The sequence below is a fragment of the Pristiophorus japonicus genome, chromosome 5 (genome assembly GCF_044704955.1).
Source record: "Pristiophorus japonicus isolate sPriJap1 chromosome 5, sPriJap1.hap1, whole genome shotgun sequence".
NCBI classification, from domain to species: Eukaryota; Metazoa; Chordata; class Chondrichthyes; family Pristiophoridae; genus Pristiophorus; species Pristiophorus japonicus.
In genome coordinates this window covers 270,484,827-270,511,754 of record NC_091981.1, presented here as the reverse complement: position 1 = coordinate 270,511,754, position 26,928 = coordinate 270,484,827, and positions in this window count along the sequence as shown.

Here is a 26,928-nt window from a genome sequence, read left to right as displayed (position 1 = left end):
AATAAAAAAATAAATAAATAAATCATTCAATAAATAAAAATTTTTAAGTTTCTACTCACCTACTGCAGCACCGGGAGCCCTCCAACAGCCTGCTGAAGAGCTGGTCGGGCAAGCGCCACCGCTGGCGAGGTGTTCGGGCGGGACCCGCCGCTGAAGAGCTGCTGGTCGGGCGGGCCCTGCCGCCGAGGAGGTAAGGGCAGGCAGGCCACTCGGCCCGGGATAGGGGCGACGTCCCTTGGGCCAGGGATAGGGTCGTCTGGAGACAGGATGCGCTGGGAGCGCCAGGAGCTACTGTGCACGCGCGCAGCTGCCGGCACTCCTTTTGGCGCAGGGCTGTAGCTCCGCCCCCAGCTGCTTGTGCTGCGCTGCGTTGTCTGTGAAACCGGCCTGCTGGACTCGGAGAATCGCGAGGTAAGTTTTAGACGCTTTTTTTATTCTAAAAATTAGGCCGTCCTCTTGGAGTGCGCCGTTCTGGGAGGACATCCGAAACTTGGGCCCTATATAATGCACATAGGAAATTTATATTGCCCTTTTATTTTGATGTATTATAAAATGTATTATAAAACTTAAACCATTCAAATTCTAAAAATAATGGAGTTCACCAAAATAGTTTGTTCAGGTTGGTATGTAACAATAACGGTGTCAAAATTAACATTTTTCTCTGTTCGGCTCTTCAAACTGTTCTTCAGGGGAAACAGGCCTGAGCACTCACGGTGCCGTGTAGGTAAATCAGGATTTCCTCTGCTGGCTTTCGGCATTTACCTACTGCAATAATGTACTCTGCAGCTGGACTAATGACCTTTCTGGCCTCTATAGCAGTTAAGTGGCTCATTAACTGCTTGAGAAACATCAAAAGATCATTACTGCTCATGCATTGCAACTGCCTGATACTAATAGCAAAAGTACATTCATTCACAGGAAACGCCTGTAACATAATTGTACATTACCAGCCTTCATCTCAGTTTGAATGTATCATAAATAATCGGGTTCTCTCTTGCAGTTTTTGACGAAAGTAGAAGTTTGGTACTTTGACGACCAGATTGGAAAAGTGCCAACATTCCTTAACTTGAAGAACACAGAAATTTGCCAAAAGAAATGGATCATGTATTCACACCTAGAACACGGTAAGTCTTAACTTTCTAGAGGGTCCTCCAATATATTATCGAAAGGTGATAACAGAGACAAGAGACATAGGGGTCGAATTCTGTCTGCACCGCCTGGGCATTTTGCTTTGCCTACAAAATAATATTGACAGGGCAAGTTAAAATAACATTGAAAAAGCAGACCAAACAAGATTATTTTGTCTTGGTCAAAATTTATTCCTCATCCCACCTAATGACAGATTATCTGGTCATTGCTGTTTGTGGGACCTTGCTGAGGGCAAATTGGCTGTCGCTTTTCCTACAATACAACAGTGACTATACTTCAAAAAGTACTCCAGCGCACACGCAAATCGTGTACGGGCCAGCACACTACTAAATTCAGCATTGTTGGGCTCGCTTGGTGCCTGGAGATTAGACCCCAGTGAGCTTCTAACACTTTTAACAGGTTTTAGTGTAGATGTGAAATAAAACATTTTAAGTGCTGGAAATGCACAGCAGGTGGACTAACATCTGAAAGTGAGATGGCAGAAATTAGCATCAAATGGCTGCCCTTGTGCTTTTGCTGACTAAAATACATACATCCTTTCCGATGCAACTATCAAAAGCATGCGAGCAATGTGAGGACAACGAGTGTAAGGACCATTGAAATCTGTGGTGAAGGTTTTCATGTTGTAAATAAAGTAAAGGTTTAGGAAACAAAGATCGTCAATGAACCAAGCCACAGGTTCCTGAATTTCCACAGGCATTGTCCTGATATTTCACATTACCCTCAGTGGGAGATCAGTGGAGCCCCCAGCGAAAGGGTGGGAGATCGGAAGAATCCATGTGGAAATTCAGGGTGTGTATCCCTTGACTTATGTTGAGGTGGCCTTATTTACTCAAAGCATTTCATTCTCTTTCAGATGCTGCTCAACCTGCTGTATTTTCAGCATTTCAAATATTGGGCCAGAAATTGCAGTCAGAAGCTTCCCGCGGGGCAGATGCCTCTGACCACAAAAATAAAATTACGAAAATACTTGGTAGTCCTGGAGGAACGAACACTTCCGCTCCGAGGCACAGCCCAGCGCAGAGGCCCACGCATCCCGGAAAAATAACCGCATCCTGGGATCATATGGGCCTGAGCACCAATCACAATGTAATATCTCACTGATAGTAATGGTGAGTTCCGCTTGTACAGAGTTCCCATTACTATGAATGGGAATAGCACCAAAAATAAATAAAACACAATACATAAATTGAAAAAACACCTCACTTATTTAAAATGAATAAAAATGTAATTAAATCAAATGTTTTAGAAATGTTTTTATTCTTTTGAATCTTTTTTAATGTTTAAATAGCATTAAAAATAAACTTACCTTAATGGACAGCGTTTTTAATATAGAATTTTGTCATAAAATTTATTTTTACTATCTTTTAAAACTCATGCTGGCAAAAGCAGGCCTTACGCGTACTTTTACCAGGCATAAGAGTTTGAAGGACATTCACTGGGCAAGAGTTGGGCAAATAGCCAAAATCTCCACTCACGGAGGCCCTTCTCCCGGGGATGTGTGCAATCTGTCGAAAGACATTTTGACAGATCGCAAGTGCCGGGTTTAAGCACATGATCAGTGCACGCCTAAACCCAGAGCTTGCCGGCCTCTTCGGGAACGTGTGCACATCGTATCCCGCACTTCATGCCCCATTTATTTCAATCTTGCCAGCATTCACGAATTTTCTTCTTGTGTCTTGATTATGGACATAAATGGACAACTATCTAACCCAACATAGAAAGGTAAATCTTTACAACTCTGTATGGCCTCTCAGGCTGTGCAGAATCCCATTTTACCAACAAACTTGTTTGCTGTGCCTTTTCTGCTGTGTGACAATTCCTTCTTCCAAATGCTGCAGTAAATCGGATTTTTTTTATCCCAACTTTTCTCTCAGCTCCCAACCCGAGATTTAATTTTTTTTAAACTCCCATCTCTGAAATTATCAGAATTCTAGAAATCAAAGGGATGAGATTGCATCTTACCACTTCATGTGAAATTCCACTTTTGTTACTTTATTGCATTTGTTAACCTATATCCTTTAAATACATTAAAGAATGTGCAGAAATAGAGCACAGAGAAAATGCATGCAAACTCAGCAAAGAAAGAAAGTCTAGCATTTATATAACACCTTTCATAACCTCAGGATGTTCCAAAGCACATTACAGCCAATGAAGTACTTTTGAAGTGTAGTCACTCTTGTAATATAAGAAACACGGCAGCCAATTTGCGCACAGCAAGCTCCCATGAACATCAATGAAATAAATGACCAGATAATGTTTCTAGGTGTTGTCTGAGGGATAAATATTGGGCACCAGGATAACATCGAATAATGCCATGGGGTCTTTTATGCTCACCTGAGAGGGCAGACAGGGCCTCAGTTTAACATTTCATCCAAAAGACGGCACCTCCAACAATGCAGCACTCCCTCAGTACTGCACTGAAGTGCCAGCCTAGATTATGTGCTCATTCACTACAAATATCACCGAGAGCAATTTCACTCCTCAAACATCTAGGCACAGTTAATGATACACTTGACAAGGCTGGCTGAGCTGCAAAATATCTTGACACATTTCTTCACAAATGGGGAGCTAAGTACTCATTTAACCAAAAATAACATGCAGCGAACTTCTTTTAAAAACTGTACATATTTTCAGGACCAACTGTCTATTAAAAACCATTGAAATAGTAGCAGCTTAAACAAAGGCAAGCTGGTTTTTTAATTAAGACTAGAAATCAGGAAAAAAATTCCTTTATTTAACTCAATTACTATGTAAAATGTGCACTGTTGAAATTTTAAATATGTGTCCCAGATATTATCACTCTTCTACAGACATCACAATTGGCCAACATCCACAAGTTGCACATTCTTGGATTATATCACACAAGAATCCTCCTCTCCCACCTCCTTCTCAACAACAACAACAACTTGTATTTACATAGCACCTTTAATGTAGTAAAGCATCCCGAAGCGCTTCACAGGAGTACTATAGGACAAAAAGTTTGGCACCGAGTCACATAAGGAGAAATTAGGGCAAATGACCAAAAGCTTGGTCAAAGAGATAGGTTTTAGGGAGCGTCTTAAAGAAGGAAAGAGAGGTAGAGAGGTATTTCTCCCAATATTCATTCAGGCAATCGGAAGTTATGTTTCATTTGGTTGTTCTGGGGCAGGGGATCGATGATCTGGAAAAGATGTCCGATGCTAGGGTCAAAATCCACGTTCTCCACAGTAACCTATAAGGAGGCAGTTCAGAGAAGGTTAGCTAGGTTGATTCCAGGGATGAGGGGGTTGACTTATGAGGAAAGGTTGAGTAGGTTGGGCCTCTACTCATTGGAATTCAGAAGAATGAGAGGTGATCTTATCAAAACGTATAAGATTATGAGGGGGCTTGACAAGGTGGATGCAGAGAGGATGTTTCCACTGATGGGGCAGACTAGAACTAGAGGACATGATCTTAGAATAAGGAGCCGCCCATTTAAAACAGAGATGAGGAGGAATTTCATCTCTCAGAGGGTTGTAAATCTGTGGAATTCGCTGCCTCAGAGAGCTGTGGAAGCTGGGACATTGAATAAATTTAAGACAGAAATAGACAGTTTCTTAAATGATAAAGGGATAAGGGGCTAGGGGGAGCGGGCGGGGAAGTGGAGTTGAGTCCATGATCATATCAGCCATGATCGTATTGAATGGCGGAGCAGTCTCGAGGGACCGTGTGGCCTAGTCCTGTTCCTTATGTTCTTATGTTCTTATGTAAAATAAACCAGAGTTAGAAGAAGAAAAAGAGCCCCCTAGTGGCTCAGCTGGTAAATGCTCCACTCAGTACAACTCTTTTAAATTATAAAATTAAATCAAGTATCCCCTTGTTAAAGGGGCACAACAACTAGAAACTGCAAACTAACCAAAAATATTGAAGAAAACCTAACAAATCGATTCAAAATTTGGTTTCCAGGGGTGATGATGCACTCCAGTCCCTCTGGTGCCCATCTGTCATGGAAGGCCGCGAGCGTATAGGTAGACGCTGCGTGCTCCATCTCCAGGGACACCCTGGTGTGAAAGTAGCCACAGAGAAGATGCAGGCAGTCGGGCTGAATGACCTCCTCAATGCTCGCTGCCTGGACCTGTTAATGGCCACCTTGGCCAGGCCCAAGAGCAGTCCCACGAGGAGGCCCTCCAACCTGCCCGCTCCCCACCGCATCGGGTGCCCAAAGATCAGGAGCGTGGGACTGAAGTGCAGCCATAAATGGAGGAGCAGCCCCTTCAAATAATGGAAGAGGGACTGCAACCTCAGACACTCTATAAAAACATGGAACAGACAACTCCAGGCTGCAGAAAATGCAGGTGGCCTGGGAGTATGTGAATCAACTTAAAAACCTATTGCATGGGCCAAGTCCCCAATAGATAAAGGGAAGACTCCTGCATAGAGAGCCCTCAATTCCCCACTCAATACAGCAATAAAAGTCATAGACACAGAGGAACAGTGATATTTTTCCAAGTCAGGATAGTGTGTAACTTGGAGGAGAACTTGGAGGTGATGGTTTCCCCATGTGCCTGCTCCCCTTGTCCTTCTAGGTGGTAGAGGTCGCAGGTTTGGGAAGTGCTGTTGAAGAAGTCTTAGCGAGTTGCTGCAGTGCATCTTGTAGATGGTACACACTGCAGTCACGGTGCGCCGGTGGTGGAGATAGTGAATGTTGAAGGTGATGGATGGGGTACCAATCAAATGGGCTGCTTTGTCCTGAATGGTTTATGCTTTATGCGGAGCTCCTTTATGGTAAACGAGCCAAAATAGGACAGCGGAAACATTATAAGGGCACCCTCAAAGCCTCCCTGGTAAAGTGCGACATCACCACTGAGACCCTGGTCGAAGACCGCCCAAGGTGGAGAAAGTACATCTGGGAGGTCGTTGAGCTCTTCGAGTCTCAATGCAAAGAGTACGAAGAGGCCAAGCGCAGGCAGCGGAAGGAGCGCGCGGCAAACCAGCCCCACCAACCCCTCCCTCGACAAATGTCTGTCCCACCTGTAACGGGATCTGTGGCTCTTGTATCGGACTGTTCAGCCATCAAAGAACTCACTTTGGGAGTGGAAGCAAGTCCTCCTCGATTCCGAGGGACTGCCTGTGATGATGTTGAGCTTCCTGAGTGTTGTTAGAGCTGCACTCATCCAGGCAAGTGGAGAGTATTCTATCACACTTCTGACTTGTGCCTTGTAGATGATGGAAAGGCTTTGGGGAGTCAGGAGGTGAGACACTTGTTGCAGAATACCCAGCCTCTGCCCTGCTCTTGTTGCCACAGTATTTATGTGGCTGGTCCAATTAAGTTTTTGGTCAATGGTAACCCCCAGGATGTTGATGGCGGGGGATTCGGTGATGGTAATGCCATTGAATATCAAGGGGAGGGTTTAGACTCTCGCTTGTTGGAGATGGTCATTGCCTGGCACTTGAGTGGCATGAATGTTACTTGCCACTTATCAGCCCAAGCCTGAATGTCATCCAGGTCTTGCTGCTTCATTTTCTGAGGAGTTGCGAATGGAACTGAAAATTGTGCAATCATCAATGAACATCCCCACTCCTGACCTTATGATGGAGGGAAGGTCATTGATGAAGCAGCTGAAGGTGGTTGGGCCTAGCACATTGCCTTAGGAGCTGTGCAAGATTAAGCAATCTCTCATTGCAGGTGTTGAGGCCAATTACAGCATCTCTGGTCTACAGAAAGGAAAAACCAGTCAGAGTTTCCACTCCTGATCAGAACCCAGTGACGTCTGCCAGAAAGTACTTGCATATGAATGACATAGAAATAACAACATGGAAACATGTGAAGAAGGAAATACAAGGGCCAGTCCAAATAGGAATGGTAAGGTAACTTCACTAAAAGCCCGCATGAAGTAAGAAGCAAGATATTGCAAACTAAACTTAAACATTAGTACTGTTATTCAGTTCCATGATAAGTAACGTTCACAACAGAAAATAATGTCTAATTGCACAGCAAGACAATAGGCACGGCTTGAGGCTGATGTAGATGCTTGGAATGATGTAGTGAGGATGGTGTGTAACTTGGAGGGGAAAGTGGAGGTGGTGGTGTTCCCATGCGCCTGCTGCCCTTGTCCTTCTAGGTGGTAGAGGTCGCTGATTAAACAACACAGATTTCAGCAGCACAATGTCAAAACTACTTCCCATCCATGTAGACTGTGCTGTCAGTGGGGGGAGTTCAAGGGAACATGAACGGGAGATACAGCAATAACAATGTGGTGCCTGTTCTCAGACCCATGCTCTCCTCAGGCGCAGTAACCCACTGGGACTGCAGGGTTAGTCCATTTACCCTCATGAGTCAACCTTCAGTAAATCCAGTGTCTGGAAGAACTTCAACATCAGCAGTGGCAGCGGATCTCACCAGATGACAGCAGAGGTACTTAACCTATCCGCTGACAAGAATTGTTAAGCAAGGTCAAGAAGGAGAGAAGGACGTCCATATCCCAGATGCAATGTATGAGGATAAGGAGTACTCCTTTAGGAATGGATAAAAAGCAAGGGAATGATTCTGTGCCAATGCAGATTCATATGACGCAATTGTGCGTGCCTGAAAACCCAGAGATTGTACCACAAGGAAACTGATAATCAGGGAACATCTGTCCAAATTAATCAACAACCAGCTCTAATCAACAGCAGCAGCTACAAGTGAATCCATTTCCTGGCTGAAAATATAAGTTGATGATCTCTAGTGAAAGACCTGAGTGAAGGGGTGTCTCCTGACATAAGACATGCAATCAGTACCAAGTCAGCCACTGATGGAATTTAGATGGCTGCAATGCAAAAGACTTGCTTGACAAACCCAGGTTGCAGAATACATCTATCACCAGAGAGCGCATGAGTTGAAACCAAGGTCTGGAGACCATGGGGAGACAATTAAAGTGGCTTTGCTTGTGGAACTTGGCCAGATTTATCTCAATCACTGGGAACAGTTGAAACAAGTCAAGGTGCTCCTTTGTTGTCTGAACCATCATAAACGCACCTCGATTGGACGTATGTTGCTTAGACCAGTGAGGCATAGACCTGAGGGCCTTGGATTTGACTGGGAGCAAGCTCAAGAATAATATTCTCCCGCAATCATCAAGTGTGAGAACCACAGAAGTTTCCCCCAAAGGTTTTTCCTAACTGGTAAGCGTATGTAGGGGGCAGTCTATAATAACAACACTTAGATGTAACTCTGAGTCTGGATTGCAAAGTGAGACATTTTGACAGATCAGGTGCCCCTTTCCTACTCAGAGAGCATCTGATAAATCCATTATTTTGGAAAATGGAACCAGAATCTTCAACAGCCAAATGCCCCAATTAAAATCATTTTCTCCCATGGTATCCATGTAAATTGAAACACGCACATCAGCCCCCATCCTTTCTTTTAGAAATCTACCTTTAGGACCAGGGAAGATGATGGGTGAGGAGGGATAAAACAGGTTAGACACTCGTCAAATAAAACCCTTCTCTGTCCCTGAGATCAAAACATGAGTGAAGTCAACTGGAGTTCTCACTTAATTAGTGCTTTTCCTCTTATAACTCAAAACCAGCAAGAACCCGCTGTATAATATTTACAGGGCATATTTATTATGCTATTAAGGATAGAATATTGACAGCTCCCCTGATGCCTTAGTTAGTAAATCCATTGCAGGACATGGCACTGAGCCACACAGACCATAAGGTCCCAGGTTGGATTTCCAGTCTGTTGCTGAGTTAGCGGGTTTCAGCCAGGCCCGCAGTGTGACACTATAATTGGCCTCAGCAGCCTTCAGCTAAGGAGGGGGAAATTCGGATGATTCCTAATTGCAATCCACTGACCCATGCAGGTGAGTGTGAGGGCAGGACCGGGCACGTCAGTGACACCTTCAGTCAGCCAGCCTGCCAACATGTACTACCTAAGCTCACGCATGAGGAACTGCAGGAGCTGGTGGAACGGTACCCCAGCAAGAATCAGCGACTTCAGGAGATGAGGGGAGCAGGTCGGTGGAGGGGGCGGGAGGGAGGAACTGGGAAAAATAAAAATAACAATTTCAGTCTGATGTTATTATTCAAATAGGATGAAATCTAAAATAGACTTTCTTCACCACAAAGGCACAACTGAAGTGGTGAGAACAGCTCCAACTCCTAAATAAATGATGGGGAGGAGTGCTAGGCTGCATTCATTGTTCTTCAATAAAATCATCAAGCACTATTTAGAAACAAAGGAATTCTTCTTCATTTTTAGTTGGCATGTGTACATTGTTTCCATTCTAAAATGGACATTCTCATCAATATGGAACATTATGAATCTTGTACTTCTGTGACTCAAAGAGTTCCAGAACCTCAGGGAACCTATAAAAGACAAATCAAACTAAATTCTATCACATAGTAAGAATTGAATCTGGCACAAAATTCAACTTCAATTTGCATAGAGTTGAAATGCTTCCCAAATGTCCTCCAGCTTTAGAATAACTTTGTCGTATAAACATTTAACGCAGTGAAACTTTTGTATGCATTAAAGGTGCCTCCAATTTGAAAACCTAGGCTGAACTGTCCTGTGTGGGACCGAGCTCAGTGCAGGCTGGAAACAAGCATGGGCAGAGCTGCCTCCAAAGATGGAGAGCAGGGAGGGAAGATTCCCATGCTCTCGACATTTAACGTAGAGACAGGCATGTTTACAAAGTCCCCTGGGACTTCCCTGGAAGGACAGATGCACAACGTCAGTGTTCTTGATCAGGCTAACATCCCTAGCATCGAAGCACTGACCACACTCGACCAGCTCCGTTGGACGGACCACATTGTTCGCATGCCCGACTCAAGACTCCAAAAGCAAGCGATCTACTCGGAACTCCTACATGGCAAGCGAGCCCCAGGTGGGCAGAGGAAACATTTCAAGGACACCCTCAAAGCCTCCTTGATAAAATGCAACATCCTCGCCGACACCTGGGCGTCCCTGGCCAAAGACTGCCCTAAGTGGAGGAAGAACATCTGGGAGGGCACTGAGCACCTCGAGTCTCGTCGCCGAGAGCATGCAGAAAACAAGCGCATGTAGCGGAAGGAGCGTGCGGCAAACCAGACTCCCCATCCACCCTTTCCTCCAACAACTGTCTGTCCCACCCGTGACAGAGACTGTAATTCCCGTATTGGACTGTTCAGTCACCTGAGAACTCACTTTTGGAGTGGAAGCAAGTCTTCCTCGATTTCGAGGGAGTGCCTATGATGATGATGACAAAGTATTCAAATGTCCATTAGATTCACCGAGCATTTGCAAGCCAAGTTTGACACTGCCCTGGATTTACAGTATAAGTGGTATCAAACTAGAGGCTTCCCTCTGCAAGGAAACTCACACGGATTCACTCTGGAGTCGGCTCTGCATTGGCACTGTGGGTTTAGCATTGATACAAAGCATAGATTGCTCTGCACCAACACTAACCTTTTAGTGTACGAGAGCCATAAGGTTAATGGAGCTATACAGACCAAGAGGATCTCAGGTGCAATCCCTGATCTGTGCTGAGTTAGTTCATTTCAGTTCGGGGTGATGATTCACTATCCCCTATCCAAGGTTCTGTGTGTGTGTGCACGGATATCAGAACAGAGACCAGCTCAGTGTGATACCCCCCAAGGTTGAAAAGCCCGCTGACTCTCACTGCCTAGGCTCACCAATAAATAGTGTCCACTTTGGTGTGGTAATAAAGGATGACAGGCTTCCATGGAACTGGACCCTAACAAGGAAGCAACTCCTTCAGGAGAAAGGGAGGAACATTGGAGGGAAAACTGAGGGGAAAAAAGAGGAAGGAAAAAAGAGATGCTTATTTGGTAAAGGCCTTGCCCAGTGTGGCTATGAGGCACACAGGCCAGAAGGTTCTGAGCTATGTTGAGGTAGCTGACCTGAGTAGCAGTGGGGGTCACTACAATTGACCGCAGTATCCCTGGGCTAGAGAAATGTACAATTAGCCAATGTTCCTGCTCCTGATCCTTGCCCAGTGATCATTGCTGGAAAGTTCACATCCGATGAGGACAGGACCAGGAGTGATTGTGAATCCCACATGGTTGAAGATTCTGCCGCCACTTGCAGTCTAGGCCCACATGTAAGGAATGGATGCGTGGGTGAGGTACTGGGGAATGTGGCAGATCCCCATGGAACCAACAGCAACAACTTGCATTTATATAGCTCCTATAATGTAGTAAAGCATCCCAGCCACTTCACAGGAGCGTTATAAAAGAATATTTGACACCAAGCCAAATAAGGAGATATTAGGACATGTGACCAAAAGCTTGGTCAAACAGGTAGGTTTTAAAGGAGAGAAAGGGCTGAGAGGTTTAGGGAGGGAATTCCAGAGCTGAGAGGTTTAGTGTTATGTATTTAACCCTTTTTAACCTGCATCACACCTGATCACCAGAGGGCCCACCTGTTGGAGTCCCAAGGGATCCCAGCATCCCTTGGGAGCACAGTATATAAGCAGGCCACCCACAAGGTACCTGCACTCTGGAATCTTATTGAAGGAGCTAAGGTCACACTTGCTCATTATACATAGTACTCAGTTTCATCCTTTATTATGAGCATACCAATTAGCGATGAGGTAACGAACAACCGCGTGAAAATGCAAAGAACAGTCGGTATCCTGGAGAAGTTCTCAGAAGGGGACAATTGGGAGGCCTTCGTGGAGCGACTCGACCAATACTTTGTGGCCAATGAGCTGGAAGGGGATGAGAACGCTACCAAACGAAGGGCGATCCTCCTAACTGTCTGTGGGGCAACAACCTACGGCCTCATGAAGAATCTCCTGGCCCCAGCAATTCCAACAGAGAAATCCTACGAAGAATTATGTACGCTGGTCCGGGAACACCTAAATCCTAAGGAAAGCATTTTAATGGCGAGATATCAGTTCTACACTTGTCAACGATCGGAGGGCCAGGAAGTGGTGAGCTATGCCGCCGAACTAAGGAGCCTCGCAGGACATTGTGAGTTTGAGGGATTCCTAGAACAAACTAGGGGGTCTAGTGAGAAGGAGGAACTGAAGGATATCCTTATTAGGCTGGAAATTGTGTTAGGGAAATTGATGGGATCAAAGGCCGATAAATCGCCGGGGCCTGATAGTCTTCATCCCAGAGTACTTAAGGAAGTGGCCATAGAAATAGTGGATGCATTGATGATCATTTTCCAATCATCTTACGACTCTGGAGCAGTTCCTATGGACTGGAGGGTAGCTAATGTAACACCACTTTTTACAAAAGGAGGGAGAGAGAAAACAGGGAATTATAGACTGGTTAGCCCGACATCAGTAGTTGGGAAAATGTTGGAATCAATTATTAAAGTTGAAATAGCAACGCATTTGGAAAGCAGTGACAGGATCGGTCCAATTCAGCATGGATTTATGAAAGGGAAATCATGCTTGTCAAATCTTCTGGAATTTTTTGAGGATGTAACTAGTAGAGCAGACAATGAAGAAGCAGTGGATTTGGTGTATTTGGACTTTCAAAAGACTTTTGACAAAGTTCCACACAAGAGATTGGTGTGCAAAATTAAAGCACATGGTATTGGGGGTAATGTACTGATAATGAACTGTTTGGCAGACAGGAAGCAGAGAGTCGGGATAAACGCGTCCTTTTCAGAATAGCAGGCAGTGACTAGTGGGGTGCCGCAGGGCTCAGTGCTGGGACCCCAACTCTTTACAATATACATTAATGATTTAGATGAAGGAATTGAGTGTAATATCTCCAAGTTTGCAAAAGACACTAAACTGGGTGGTGGTGTGAGCTGTGATGAGGATGCTAAGAGGCTGCAGGTTGAATTGGACAGGTTAGGTGAGTGGACAAATGCATGGCAGATGCAGTATAATGTAGATAAATGTGAGGTTATCCACTTTGGGGGCAAAAACAGGAAGGCAGAATATTATCTGAATGGTAGCAGATTAGGAAAAGGGGAGGTGCAAAGAGACCTGGATGTCATGTTCATCAGTCATTGAAAGTTGGCATGCAGGTACAGCAGACGGTGAAGAAGGCAAATGGTATGTTGGCCTTCATAGCTTGGAAATTTGAGTATAGGAGCAGGGAGGTCTTACTGCAGTTGCACAGAGCCTTGGTGAGGCCTCACCTGGAATATTTTGTTCAGTTTTAGTCTCCTAATCTGAGGAAGGACATTCTTGCTATTGAGGGAGTGCAGCGAAGGTTCACCAGACTGCTTCCCGGGATGGCAGAACTGACATATGAGGAGAGACTGGATCAACTGGGCCTTTATTCACTGGAGTTTAGAAGGATGAGAGGGGATCTCATAGAAATATATAAGATTCTGATGGGACTGGACAGGTTAGATGCAGGAAAAATGTTTCAGATGTTGGGGAAGTCCAGAACCAGGGGTCACAGTCTTCGGATAAGGGGTAGTCCATTTAGGACTGAGATGAGGACAAATTTCTTTGCTCAGAGAGTTGTTAACCTGTGGAATTCCCTACCGCAGAGAGTTGTTGATGCCAGTTCATTGGACATATTCAAGAGTGAGTTAGATCTGGCCCTTATGGCTAAAGGGATCAAGGGGTATGGAGAGAAAGCAGGAAAGGGGCACTGAGGGAATGATCAGACATGATCTTATTGTCTTATTGAATGGTGGTGCAGGCTCGAAGGGCCGAATGGCCTATGCCTGCACCTATTTTCTATGTTTCTATATTTCTATGTTGACTTCATGGGGGAGTGATGTTATGTATTTAACCTTTTGTAACCTGCCTGACACCTGACCACCAAAGAGCCCACCTGTTGGAGTCCCAAGAGATCCCAGCATCCCTTGGGAGCACAGTATATAAGAAGACCACCTAGGAGGTACCTGCACTCTGGAATCTTATTAAAGGAGCTAAGGTCACACTTGCTCATTGTACACAGTACTCAGTTTCATCCTTTATTATGAGTGTACCATTTAGGAAAGGAATTCCAGAGCTTAGGGCCTAGGCTAGCTGAAAGCACGGCTGCCAATGGTGGAACGATAAAAATTGGGGATGCGCAAGAGGCCAGAGTTGAAGGGGTGCCGATATCTCAGAGTGTTGTCAGACTGGAGCAGATTACAGAGGTAGGGAGGGGCGGGGCCATGGAAGGATTTGAAAACAAGAATTTGAAAATCCCACCCAGAAATAAACACCTTCAGCAGAGGAAAGGAGAAAAGATGGAAACGGTTTTAAAAACATGCACAGAAAAGGAAGGTCCTTCCTCTGTGCCAAAGGAATTCTACTTTACCAAGCTGCTGCTAAGACCTGTCCTTGCGTTTTTATTGCATTGATTGGAGACTTACCCTTACATAATCTATTTTAAGTCAAAGCCTATAATTAAACTATAATTATCAGCATGTATAGCAAATGTTATTATAAGGATAGAATTAACCCTCATATTGCCAGGCAGGGTTAGGGAAATCCCGACTCCCTGGACACACTGATTTTAGCATTGATTCGTACTGTAGTGTTGAAAAAAATGACTCCAGCAATAAATCCCATCAACCATCAGCATTCACTTTATTACTGACTCACAGAACGCAAGAGCCGGACACCACCCTGTGGGGTGCTAGTGTATGAACCCGAACACATTTGTCCGAAATTCATGTACCGTTCTTTGAGCAGCCCCAATATATTAAATGGGTTCATGCTGCACTAAACCGGGTGGGGGAGAGAAATGTCAGATGAACAAGTTAGTGTTCGAACACAGGCTAGCGTCCCACCGTATGGTGTCGGGGTGCAGCTGTTTCCGAGGATGGGTGAGTCTGGTTTAATGTCACTGAAGATAGTGACAGAGCTTCATTGAATCATATAGCACAGAAAGAAGATCATTTGGCCCATTGTCCCTGTGCCGGCTCTCCCAAAGAGCTTTCCACTTGTACCCTTGTATTCTTTCTATAAATGTCAGATATTAACCATTTCCCTATTTAGGAATATCCGCGGATATCTGCTACTGTTTCTGGTGCGACATCCCAATTCCTCACCACTCTCAGCATAAAGATATCCACCTCGCCTCATTGCTTTGGTTACTGTTTTAAATGTATGCCCTCTCACTGAGTCAGTGGAAATGGTTCTTTTTGACCGATTTACTTTATCAAAACCTCTCCGAGTTTTGCACACCTCTTTAGATTGCCTCATGGGCCCGTTGTTCCAATAAAAAGAGCCCTGGTTTCTAGTCTAGACTCACCCCACTTAAAGGCGCTCAGTTGTTACGATCTGGAATGTACTGTCTGAAAGGGTGGTTGAAGCAGATTCGATAATAACTTTCAAACGGGAAATTGATAAATACTAGCAAGGGAGAGAATTGCAGGGGAGTGGGGTGGGGGCTAAACTGGATAGCTCTTTTAGAGAGCCGGTACAGGCAGGGTGGGCCGACTGGCCTCCTTCTGTGCAGTATGATTCTATAATTCCGTGATTCATCCCCGAGACCATCCTGAACCAATCACTGGAAAATCCCAGTATTGGGCGAGAACCTGCCATTCTGCCGCCCATTTCCTGGGCCACTGTCAATGGGCACTTGCCCCCATGGAGCATATCAAGAGATCTGTTCGGAAAATGAAATAAATTATTCTGCGGGGAAAATAAAACGAGCTGGACGACCTGTGCCTTTAAAGGAGACCCCCCCCCCCCCCCCCCCGCTGTGAAGCGGGGAGACTGGGAAATTGATTGAATCAATAAATCAGTCAGACATTCCCTGGTTATTCCCAGGCTGGACTGTTCGGGTGTAATTTGTTGGTCAATGATGCAGTTTCCTGGTCACTGCTCACAGCCCCGGGAGTGTGCTGTCTGTGGCGATCTCATTGCTTCTCCGATTCACGTGCCCAACATACACTCAAACTCTTGTATTTTTGTGTTTATCGATGAAGCTATCAAAAGAGGCGCGCACACACAATATAGTGACCGAGGCCCGGTGACCTGGCTGAATTAAGAATGGAATTGCTAGAAATCTGCAGAGCGGCTTGGAGATGCGAGGGCTCGGCCAGTCTGAATATCATTTGACCCCAGACAGTTATGTCCTTGACAACAGAAGCCCAGCACGTCCGATTAAAATCAGCGAGGCTGTCGCTTTTACTGATGCTGCACATTTATCGGAATACACTGGAATTCAGCGCTAGTGCAACCAGAGAGAAATGCAATGTTACCCCTGAAAGACTATTAGGGTCGGTTTTGTTATGGGAGCGGTTTTATGTTCATAAATCTGCATCCTTCTAACAAGTAACTTTTTGTGGGGGTGACATAAGGTGGCCCAAAGTGTGAATTTTAACAATGTTCACCCGGTTTTTATCCAGGATTGAGTGTACACAGACTGTTTCCCCCACTTCTCAGCCCCTCCACTGTAACAAGAAGCGGCACTGCCCGTGTCCGGTACGATTGCTTCAAATGCTGCGGATCATGGAATTCATTCACCGGAGCAGATCGCAGCACGCTGCCCTTCAGACTGTACCAGCATATCACGAAAGGCCAAACAACATTTGCCATTTGAACTAATTTTTTTTCCAGGACAGGTTTGCAGGCTGCAACTTGAAAGCAGGTATATGGGGAGGGGTCGGCTAAACATTGCCCGCCAGCTGAAGCTGGAGAATACTGATTCACTGGTGTTGAGCAGCAGGAGCCTTGTACAGAATGCGGCTCAGGGCGAAACCACAAAGTCGCCGTGTTTAATGTTGTATTGCACTTGGTGTAAAATAAATATTTTTTTCCATTGACACTACATTGAGAGACGGGCCGTCCTTGTTTAAAAGTGGGCAGTTCAGTGCGGTTCCCCCCCACCCCGCTTAGTGTCTTCATTCGGTATGTTGGACCGGTGGGGGTGGTGGGGGCCGGGGCTCGCTTCTGCTCTTTATAAGGAGGCGTGGGACATCAATTGGGAATAGTCTAAACATTTAAACGAGTCTATCCGAGATAGCTGAGAAAAGGACACTATCTGGCTCTGAGCCGGATTGTAATCTGATCAGCTGATCCACTCCTGTTCCTTAAACCGTCTGAGGTATCTAACATACACTTTCTTATCTGAAGCACAGACTGTTCTGTTTACAAACAGCACACTCTGCGGTGCAAATGGTCTGTTGGTTGTATTTACTTGATCAACACGATGTGAAATGATGATTGAAGGGGTGTTCTTCACAACTCTCTCTCCTTTCAAATGAACTGGGTGATATAAGTACTCGGGACACTGAAAGCTTATGAACCATTTATAGTCCACGTCAATATAAAGTATCGCACCTTCCTTCAGTCTAACTGAACTGATCTACTGTTGCGATTGTGTCCAAGTAGCGGGAACACAACCAACTGTTCATTTCCACTGTAAAATGGGGTGTTATATAACAGAATCAGTGACAACCCTTTGGGTTCGATAAAAGCGGCCAGACTGAATTTGAACGCAGCCGAGGTCGTTTTACTCTTACGTTGAATTTTGATGTTTAGAATGACACATTTTAAACCCTTAACAATAATCTAGTGAGCCAAGACCGCCCCAAAGCGCCGCAGCTACACCGCTCAAACTGATGTTAAAATTCGATGCCATTCTGCCGTGATGTCTGACCGACACCAAGTACCACAATCCACATTACACACCAATCGGAAAGTTCATATCATCAGAATGTACCGATCATAGATCCGAGAGCCTGCATACATGCCATCGGTAAAATGATAGTTACATTATCAAAAATGCAAAAGGCAGCGTTATTTTAAAAATTCCTTTGGTCAGTTTCAACTTGACTTTAATAGTTTGGCGACAGTCGCGAGTTGCTTCCACCAGATTTCCAGCTCGACCACAGGTCACACTTGGATTACATGTACTGACAGAACCGAGGAGAGGAAGCGAAGTGTTACACAATTTTAAAATATACTCAATTACCAGTGTTTTTTAAAATAGTAACAGCAGCTAAAACAGGCATTTAAAAATTCAGAAATTAAAATTCGAATTCGAAAATAGTGTTCTTTTAACCTGCTCCTTTAGTCATACAAACGATGATTTCTTTAAATATTATTTTGTTTTTCGAATTCTGGCTGCAGTTATTATTTGGGCATAGCCGAAGTTTCTTTAAAATTGCTCATCAGTGCCTTTACTCCGAGCTGTGACTCGAGCTCTGGCCGAACTGAAATATTAGGTTAGCTTTGCATTGGTCCAGAGAGAATGATTAAAAGTGCTGATGAGACCAATAAGGAGATTAAAGGGCGAAGGGGCTTAATAACTTAGTAAACAATAAATGTCGCAATTTAGACATATAATATACCTATTATTTAAATGTATATCATATCTCTACTCTGTGTATTAAATATATGTTATTTTTTATAACCTGTATGCTGTTTATATATTATATATATTAATCATATATATTGCAACATATTTATTGCAAATCATAAATACATTTATTTCTATTCATTTGATTTATACATTTATTTAATCATGCCTTTACCACACTGAAGCTAACATTGCAAATATGTAATTGAAAAGGTGAAAAACGCAAGCACACAAAAACACCGCTGATCAATGTTAAGCTTGTTGCTTGTAACCACAAAGCTAAGCCAAAAGACAAACTGCAAATGCTGAAAATCTGAAATAAAAAATGTTGGAAATACGCAACAGGTCCCGAACACAGAAAGGCTTGCTCCCACCGGGGCTGTCTAACAACTTTCTGTTTTTTATTTGTTACTTTACGCCCTTTAGTAGCTACATGTAAAATAAATATTCTCTGACCAGTAAAATGAAACTGGCACCGCAGTTCCAGTCCTTGCCCTAGACTGGTGCTTACAATGCTCTAGCCCTTCCGACCTAGAGCCTAGATTGCTGCTGCGATATTAACTGGTGATGATTTAATACCTTTGTGCAATCTTCCGCTGCCCACTGCTTTAACACTGATCTTAACCTGTTTATTTTAAATCGTTTAACGCCTCAGTTAAAATAATGGGCAAAGGGATGTCTTAAAAATACAAGCGCTCAGCCCCAGCGCCACCAGCATTACATTTCTTGGTTTAGATATCTGTGAAGATCCATTTTGAATTAACAGTGGCGAGCTGTTTTGAAAGCCACAACCCCGAACTCCTTGCAACTCTGATTAAAGTACATTTACATATTTTTTTAGAAAATTGTTAAATGCCCTCTAGCCCTTCAGCATTATAGAATTCACTAACCAAGATCTTATCCAACTTTTACAATTTATTTTTTCAAAAGCAGCCACATCTCCGGGATAAAACACGTATTGGAACAGATATTCACATGTAATCTTTTCAGTAAAAATTGTCCTTTCCTTTCATGTGTCCAAACTATACACATTTTTTTCCAGTCAAATTCCCCCTGTTAATGCTCGGATGTGATGTCAACACAACACCAGCAGTCAGGCTGGTAACTAGTAACACTGGTGAGAGTTACACTAGGAAAACAAAAGCAGAAAATTGAGATTAAAAACAATTCGGGAAGAATATATATTATTTTTTAGAATGAACTAATAATTACATAGAATTTAAAGGAAGGTTCGCTCCATTCCTTAGACGTTTTTCTTAATTCGTTGGATTCTGACACTCACAAAACTCCATGGCAATATTTAAGAATCTCCAAACCAAACTGCTGAGAAAGGCATAGAGATAGAGCTTCATATGGAGCACATATGCCCTCCCCATAGGGACACACCTCACTTCAGTCCAGATAGCTTTGGCATAGGTTGGCAATAGCCGAGGCTTGGGGGATGCATGCTGTGCATAGGTCCATTGCTGGCGCTTAACCAGCTTAAAACTACACAGCTTGCAGGGAGGGACAGGACACTGGCAAGGCTCGTGCTTAATATCCAACTAAGACAACCATGTCTGTCAAGGTACTCAATTACAAGGTTATCTGAGTAGAGTGGAAAGAATCACAACCCCAAATAACAGGCATATTCCACCAGGTGCGGTGGTATAGTGATTGTGATACTGGACTAGTAATTCAAAAGCCTGGACAAATGAGCCAAAGACATGAGTTCAAATCCAACCATAGCAGCTGGGGTATTTAAATTCAGTTAAGTAAATGTGGAATAAAAAGCTAGTATCAATAATGATAATCCTGAAACTGACAGATTGTTCTAAGAACCCATCTGGTTCACTAATGCTCTTTAGGAAAAGATATTTGCTGTCCTTACCCAGTCTGGCATGTATGTGACTCCAGACCAAGAATTAATATTTTTTTTTAAAAGGTATCCTCGATGAACCAGGCTGGCTGCTCAGTCAGAAACATTACCCTGAAATGCTTCAAGATCTCCATAGAGAATTACCAACTCAAGAAACTCCTGGAGAATAGTCATTAGTTGGGCATGAGAGTATGGGTTTGAACCTTTGCGAGACACATAGCAGATACCAGGTACCCCTCACGAGTGGCATGGTGAGCAGTAGCAAAATGTGAGAGTTGAGCTGGGACCCCAACTATTTACAATCTATATCATCATCATCATCATGGGCTGTACCGTGTATCGAGGATGACTTGTTTCCAGACCACAAAAGGGATGAGTTCACAGGTGTTTCAATGAAGGACCTAATATTCCAGGTCCCGAACTACATCCTGAAGGGTGGAAGATGCCTGTGTGTGGATTTTTTTAACGTGTGGTGGCCGTTGCACACCAGCCACCACACGGGCTTGACAGAGGCTAGGTCTTGGTCAAGTGGCAAGGGTTATCTAAGACGACTGGAGACCTGCTCTGCAAAATGACTTGGATGAAGGGACCGAGTGTAACGTAGCCGAGTTTGCTGATGATACAAAGATGGGAGGAAAAGCAATGTGTGAGGAGGACACAAAAAACCTGCAAAAGGACATAGACAGACTAAGTGAGTGAGCAAAAATTTGGCAGATGGAGTATAATGTTGGAAAGCTGGTTATTATTTAAATGGAGAAAAATTGCAAAATGCTGCAATAGAGTGGGATCTGGGGATACTTGTGCATGAAACACAAAGGGATAGTATGCAGTTACAGCAAGTGATCAGGAAAGCCAATGAAATATTGGCCTTTAATGCGAAGTGGATGGAATATAAAAGCAGGAAAGTCTTGCTACAGTTATACAGGGTATTGGTGAGGCCACACCTGGAATATGCATACAGTTTTGGTTTCTATATTTAAGAAAGGAGGCAGTTTAGAGAAGGTTCACTAGGTAGATTCCGGAGATGAGGGGGTTGACTTATGGGAAAAGGTTGAGAAGGTTGGGCCTCTACTCATTGATCATACCAAAATGTATAAGATTATGAGGGGGCTTGACAAGGTGGATGCAGAGAGGGTGTTTCCACTGGTAGAGGAGACTAGAACTATCTTAGAATAAGGGGCTACCCATTTGAAATTGAGAAGAGGAGAAATTTCTTCTCTCTGAGGGTTGTAAATCTGTGGAATTCACTGCCTCAGCGAGCTGTAGAAGCTGGGTCACTGAATAAATTTAAGATAGAGATAGACAGTTTCTTAACCAACAAGGAAATAAGAGGTTATGGGGAGCAGGCAGGGAAGTGGACCTGAGTCCATGATCTGATCAGCCATGATCGTATTAAATGGTGGAGCAGGCTCGGGAGACCGTATGGCCTACTCCTGCTCCTATTTCTTATGTTCTATTGTATTGGCACCAACATCATCCTGACCATACTCTATTGAACAATGATTCCACCAGTTGGAAGTGGGAATCTTCAGCACCAGAATTTATATTCTAGAATACTGCATGTTTCAAGCTTTCTCCCATTTGTTCCCTTAACCTCTGAAGATGGCAACTCATGGTCCCATGCTTGTTAGCAGGTCCTCCATTCAAATGGACAGCTTTCAAGTATGAGCCTAGTCATTGAGTGTGGCAGGCTATCTAACTGTGTATGTGTGTGTGTGTGTGTGTGAGAGTGACCCCATAGTCACATAGGTGGCATCTAAGTAACAATTCCAGCAGATTTCATCCCCCACTTCAGAGTTTTGTGCTCATCTATTTAGTGAACATCGACCTTCAAATGAGGCAGAAGAGCCTACACAATAGTTTGCAGGCACGTTGAGGTTGTTGGCAACTGAGTATAACATACCAGGCTTACTTATCATCAATTGTTTGATGCAGGTCCTTTTATAAGGAGTTTGGCAGTGAGTTTGACTCCTCTCCAGGCTGCTGAGCAGCAGATCAATGTAGGCGAGAATCTTCCCTCTCTGCAAATATTTCCCCTTTTTTACTGCAAATCCATATCACAACTTGATACTGGATTCTACACATGGCTGAAGGAAGTCCTTCTTTTGTATCCTTGGAGCTCTGAGCTGTGAAAGAGACTGATTGCACACACATCTTATGCGTCATAAGCTTTGGAAATTTGAAGGCATTGGCAAAAGCCGAGACTCTCTCTCCTGGACCCTACCCAGTGACTCTACTGAAGAGATGATGGAACTGGATTGTGACCCTCTCTACACTCTTCCACTCCATGTGTACAGACACACACACACACACACACACAAAGTTAGATAGCCTGCCCACACTCAATGACTAGGCCTATACTTGAAAACTGTCCATTCAAATGGGGGACCTATTAGCAAGCATGAAACCATGATTCACCATCTTCAGAGGTTAAGGGAAAATGGGAGAAAGCTTGATGCATGCAGTACTCTAGAATATAATTTCTGGATCCTAATGGCTGCAGCTTGTTTTGACACATCTCACTTACACTGTCTGGGCAGAGTAGAGAGAGAAGCTGTTCCCACTGGCAGAAGGGTCAAGAACCAGAAGGCACAGATTTAAGCTGATTGGCAAAAGTACCAAAGGCAACATAAAACAAACTTTTTTATGCAGCAAGTGGTTAGGATCTGGAATGCACTGCCTGAAGGGGTGGTGGAGGCAGACTCAAACATGGCTTTCAAAAGGGAGTTGGATAAGTACCTGAAAGAGAAAAAATTGCAGTGCTACGGGGAAATGAAGAAGGAGTGGGACTAGCTGAAGTGCTCTTGCAGAGAGCCGGCACAGGCTCGAAGGGCCAAATGGCCTCCTTCTGTGCTGTACGTATTCTATGATTCTATAATCTTCCACTCTTGGTGCTAGTTTCCATTCTACAGTGGAACCAAGTCTTTATACTGCCACACTGCCCATTCTGGTGCCACTGCCCCTACCCACTCTCATCATAAAGCAGTTTCAGTATCTCCAGTGTTTTATGGTTTGACTATACTTGCACTTCAAAAAACGTTTTAATACACATCGACAGTTTTTATTTATGGTATATAAACTACATAAATAACGGGGATAGTGGAAGGCAACTAAGCCCACTCTACAAGGCTTTCATTATCCATTGGCTACATTTTTAATTGCACCCTCTCCATCTTGTTTTTAGTTCTATGTCTTTTTAAACCGACCTTTACCTCACCCCCATAGACCAAGTCCAGAATGCAGGCAGTTAATCACTTGGGCAGGCTACATTGAAGTTGGTTGATAGGAAGTACCCAAGGTTGATTTGCCCTCTCATAGGAGAAGTGCTCAGCCTTCCCTCAGTACCTCCCTTAAATGTATCACATGAGACCAGAATTTATTACACGAGGAATCAGAGACACAAACTCAGGTGCTACCACACCATGGCACATTACATTGGCGCAACATCTCACCACCTGTACGTGGCTGTAGAAAGGAATTCACAATGCATGTAATTACATACAGATTTACTGCAGTTTTGTCTAGCCAGCCAGCCAGCATTGCCCGTTTGATGCCATTTTAGCACTAATCCAAAGGATAAGAATTGGCATGCAAAGTAATGTCTGCAAGGTTGGTGCCAGCACTTAAGCCCCATGGATGCCAGACTGGGAGAAATATATCAGACCAGCTGATGAGTGTTCAACCTTCAGATTGTTAGCTACACCCTTGTTACCCGGAGACTATATTTCATGCTGGTGAATTATGAGATGTGTAATGAACGGTGCAACCCGCATGACATAATGTGAACATATATAGAATCCCTTTTTAACACATACAAGTAATGGGGATTACTTATGTTCACCTTCTCTTCCCGTCGAGTGACATTGCCCCAATCTGTTGCTTACATCATTGTCAATCTTATCACCTGGTGTCGCGGTGACTGTCATTACTCCAGAATCTCATAGGAGGTTCAATTACAATTTTGACATATCAAGCAAGCTGTGTATATTATCAATAATTACAGCCAGTCTGGACTGTGAGATACAATGCTACAACCAACACACTCTTGGAGATTAGATGACCTATTCTGAACTATTCAGGCTTCATTATCGCCATTTATAATATCAGCTGCACTCTTGAATTGTGTTACATTACAATAGTGACTAAACTTGTGGGTTTTTTTGAAGTACTTAATTGGCTGTGAAGCGCTTTGGGACGTCCTGAGGTTGTGAAAAGCGCTATATCAATGTAAGTTCTATCTTTATACACACCCATGCCGACGTCCCCAATCCGCACCTATTAAATGTTCTAATTTCATTGCAAATATTCCCGCATTACCGAGAGCAGAAACACAGAGGATCCATCTGACACTTGATATACGGGAGACTGTCAGTGCAAAGAACAGAGCAAAGAGTTTAATCAACGTAAATTTAGCCAGGATCTTGAGGATTAACATTCGTGTCTCTTATTGATAAAAAAAAACACACAAAATCAGAAACGGGAACGGAAAGTGTGTGTCAGTAATTGACTGCTTTCCCAATAAAGTTTCACTGAAAGCTACTTTCGCTGGCGTCTGATTCTTCCCCAATGATGGACGGATAAGCTAGAATGTAAAAACAGAACGCCACAAATGCACGATGTAAAAAGCCGCCAGAAGTAAATGAACAATTATTTAAATCAGTCAAGAAATATTTATGCAACTGGAAACCCTAAGTGTAGAGTCTCTGTTTTTAGCAACCTTTTGAATTGGATAATAATTCGCCTGCTGTGTGTTTTAACAGGAAGGTCTTACTTAACTCCTGCTCTCAATGTTTTGGTCTCTGGGAAATGTCCTGGAAGTGTTTGGCTTTTAAAGCGAAATGTTTTCTTTTTTCAGCTTTTGTTATTAGACATTCTTAGGAAATGTTGAAATAGACGGACAAAAATTCAGTCAGGTCCCAATACCAGATACTGACACGCAACACACTCAAGCAAACATACACACACTCACACACACAAACACCTTCATACACATTCACACACACTCAGTCACATACACACACACACACATACACACACACTGTCACACGCATGACACAAACACACACATACACACACACACATGACATATGCACACTCACACACATGACATATGCACACTCACTCACATACACACTTACACACAAACTTACAAACACACATACGCAGAAACACACACTCACAAACACAAACACACGCGCGCACAAAGACACATACTCACAAACACACATGCACAAACACATACACATACTCACTCATAGACACACATAAATACACACACACACGCACAAACACACGTACGCACACACACATGCACATACATACTCACAAACACATGAACACACACTCACATGCACACATGCACACACACACACTCACAAACACATGAACATACACACAATTGAACTAACACGCACACACATGCAGACACATACACATATACACACATGCATGCACACATACACAAACAGATTCACACATATACAGACACGCATTCACGCACAGACACACACATGTACACACTCACATACATACTCATGCATATACACACACATATACACATTTACGCTCATAATCACACCTATAAGCACACAAAAACACCATAATCACACACATATACACAAACACACACAAATACACACCCTCATACACTGACACAGAGACATCATATTCACATACAAACACAAGGACATGGCATGCACACATTCTCATAGGCTGAGTGACACACAAACACACATTAACATAGACACACTTGTACACACAAAAACACCGTATTTACGCACAAACACAAGAATACTACGTGCACACATTCAGACCCACACAGACCCACATTCGAACACGCTCATTTCAAATATAACACACAGAGCCACAAACTTATACACGTACTCACATGCGCTTATGTATACATCCAGTCGTGTCTCTCTCAAACACACGCATCTCCACATTAGCACACTCACCCACAACCCCAAGTGTAAATTTATAAACTCGGGAGGCAACTGCACTTATTTTCAAAGAAAGGGGAGTTTAAAAACATTTGTTTAAACGCATTTAAACAGCTTAATTTATATTGTTACAAGTTGAAAAATATGCACCAAGACAGACGAATCGATACTTAAATAGACATTACCTGGAGAGAGGGAAAGATCGGCAGAAATCGATGCCTAAAGATTAAAATACATAGGTGCCAGATGGAATATTTCAGAAGTAAAAACGCGGCTGGTTTTTTGGTCGTTCATTGATGTAGTGAGTTGTGCGGCGCTGTAATTATACTGTAGAAGCTGAAAATATATGACTTTAATTACGAAACCCGTTAGCATTGTGACCTTTAAAAATCGCAAATTAATTAACTTGTAACATTGAAACATACTCCAAAGAGTCGCTGAAACGGACAGTAAAACACGATTTGCTGTTTTTGGCAGACGGGGTTCGTTGTGTTTAAGTATGTTTCAGGAAAGGACGGGGATTTAATGTCTGTTTCTGCACTTCTAGCTGATAAAGTACAATGTTGTGGGGGGTGGCGGGCACAGGCTTCAGTTCCAAGCCCTTAGCTTAAAAAAAGCAATAATGACCCTGGAAATGAAAGAAAGGAAATGAATCCTGAGTAAGGGCGCAACCTAGCGAAATTCGTTAATGAACGCACAAAGTCAAGAGCTCACTTTAAGATTGTCGTGGGGTAAATCATGCACGGCCCTTTTGCAAACATTTTTCAGAAGTTAGAAAGAGGCGGAGTGCAGTGCTATTATTTATTC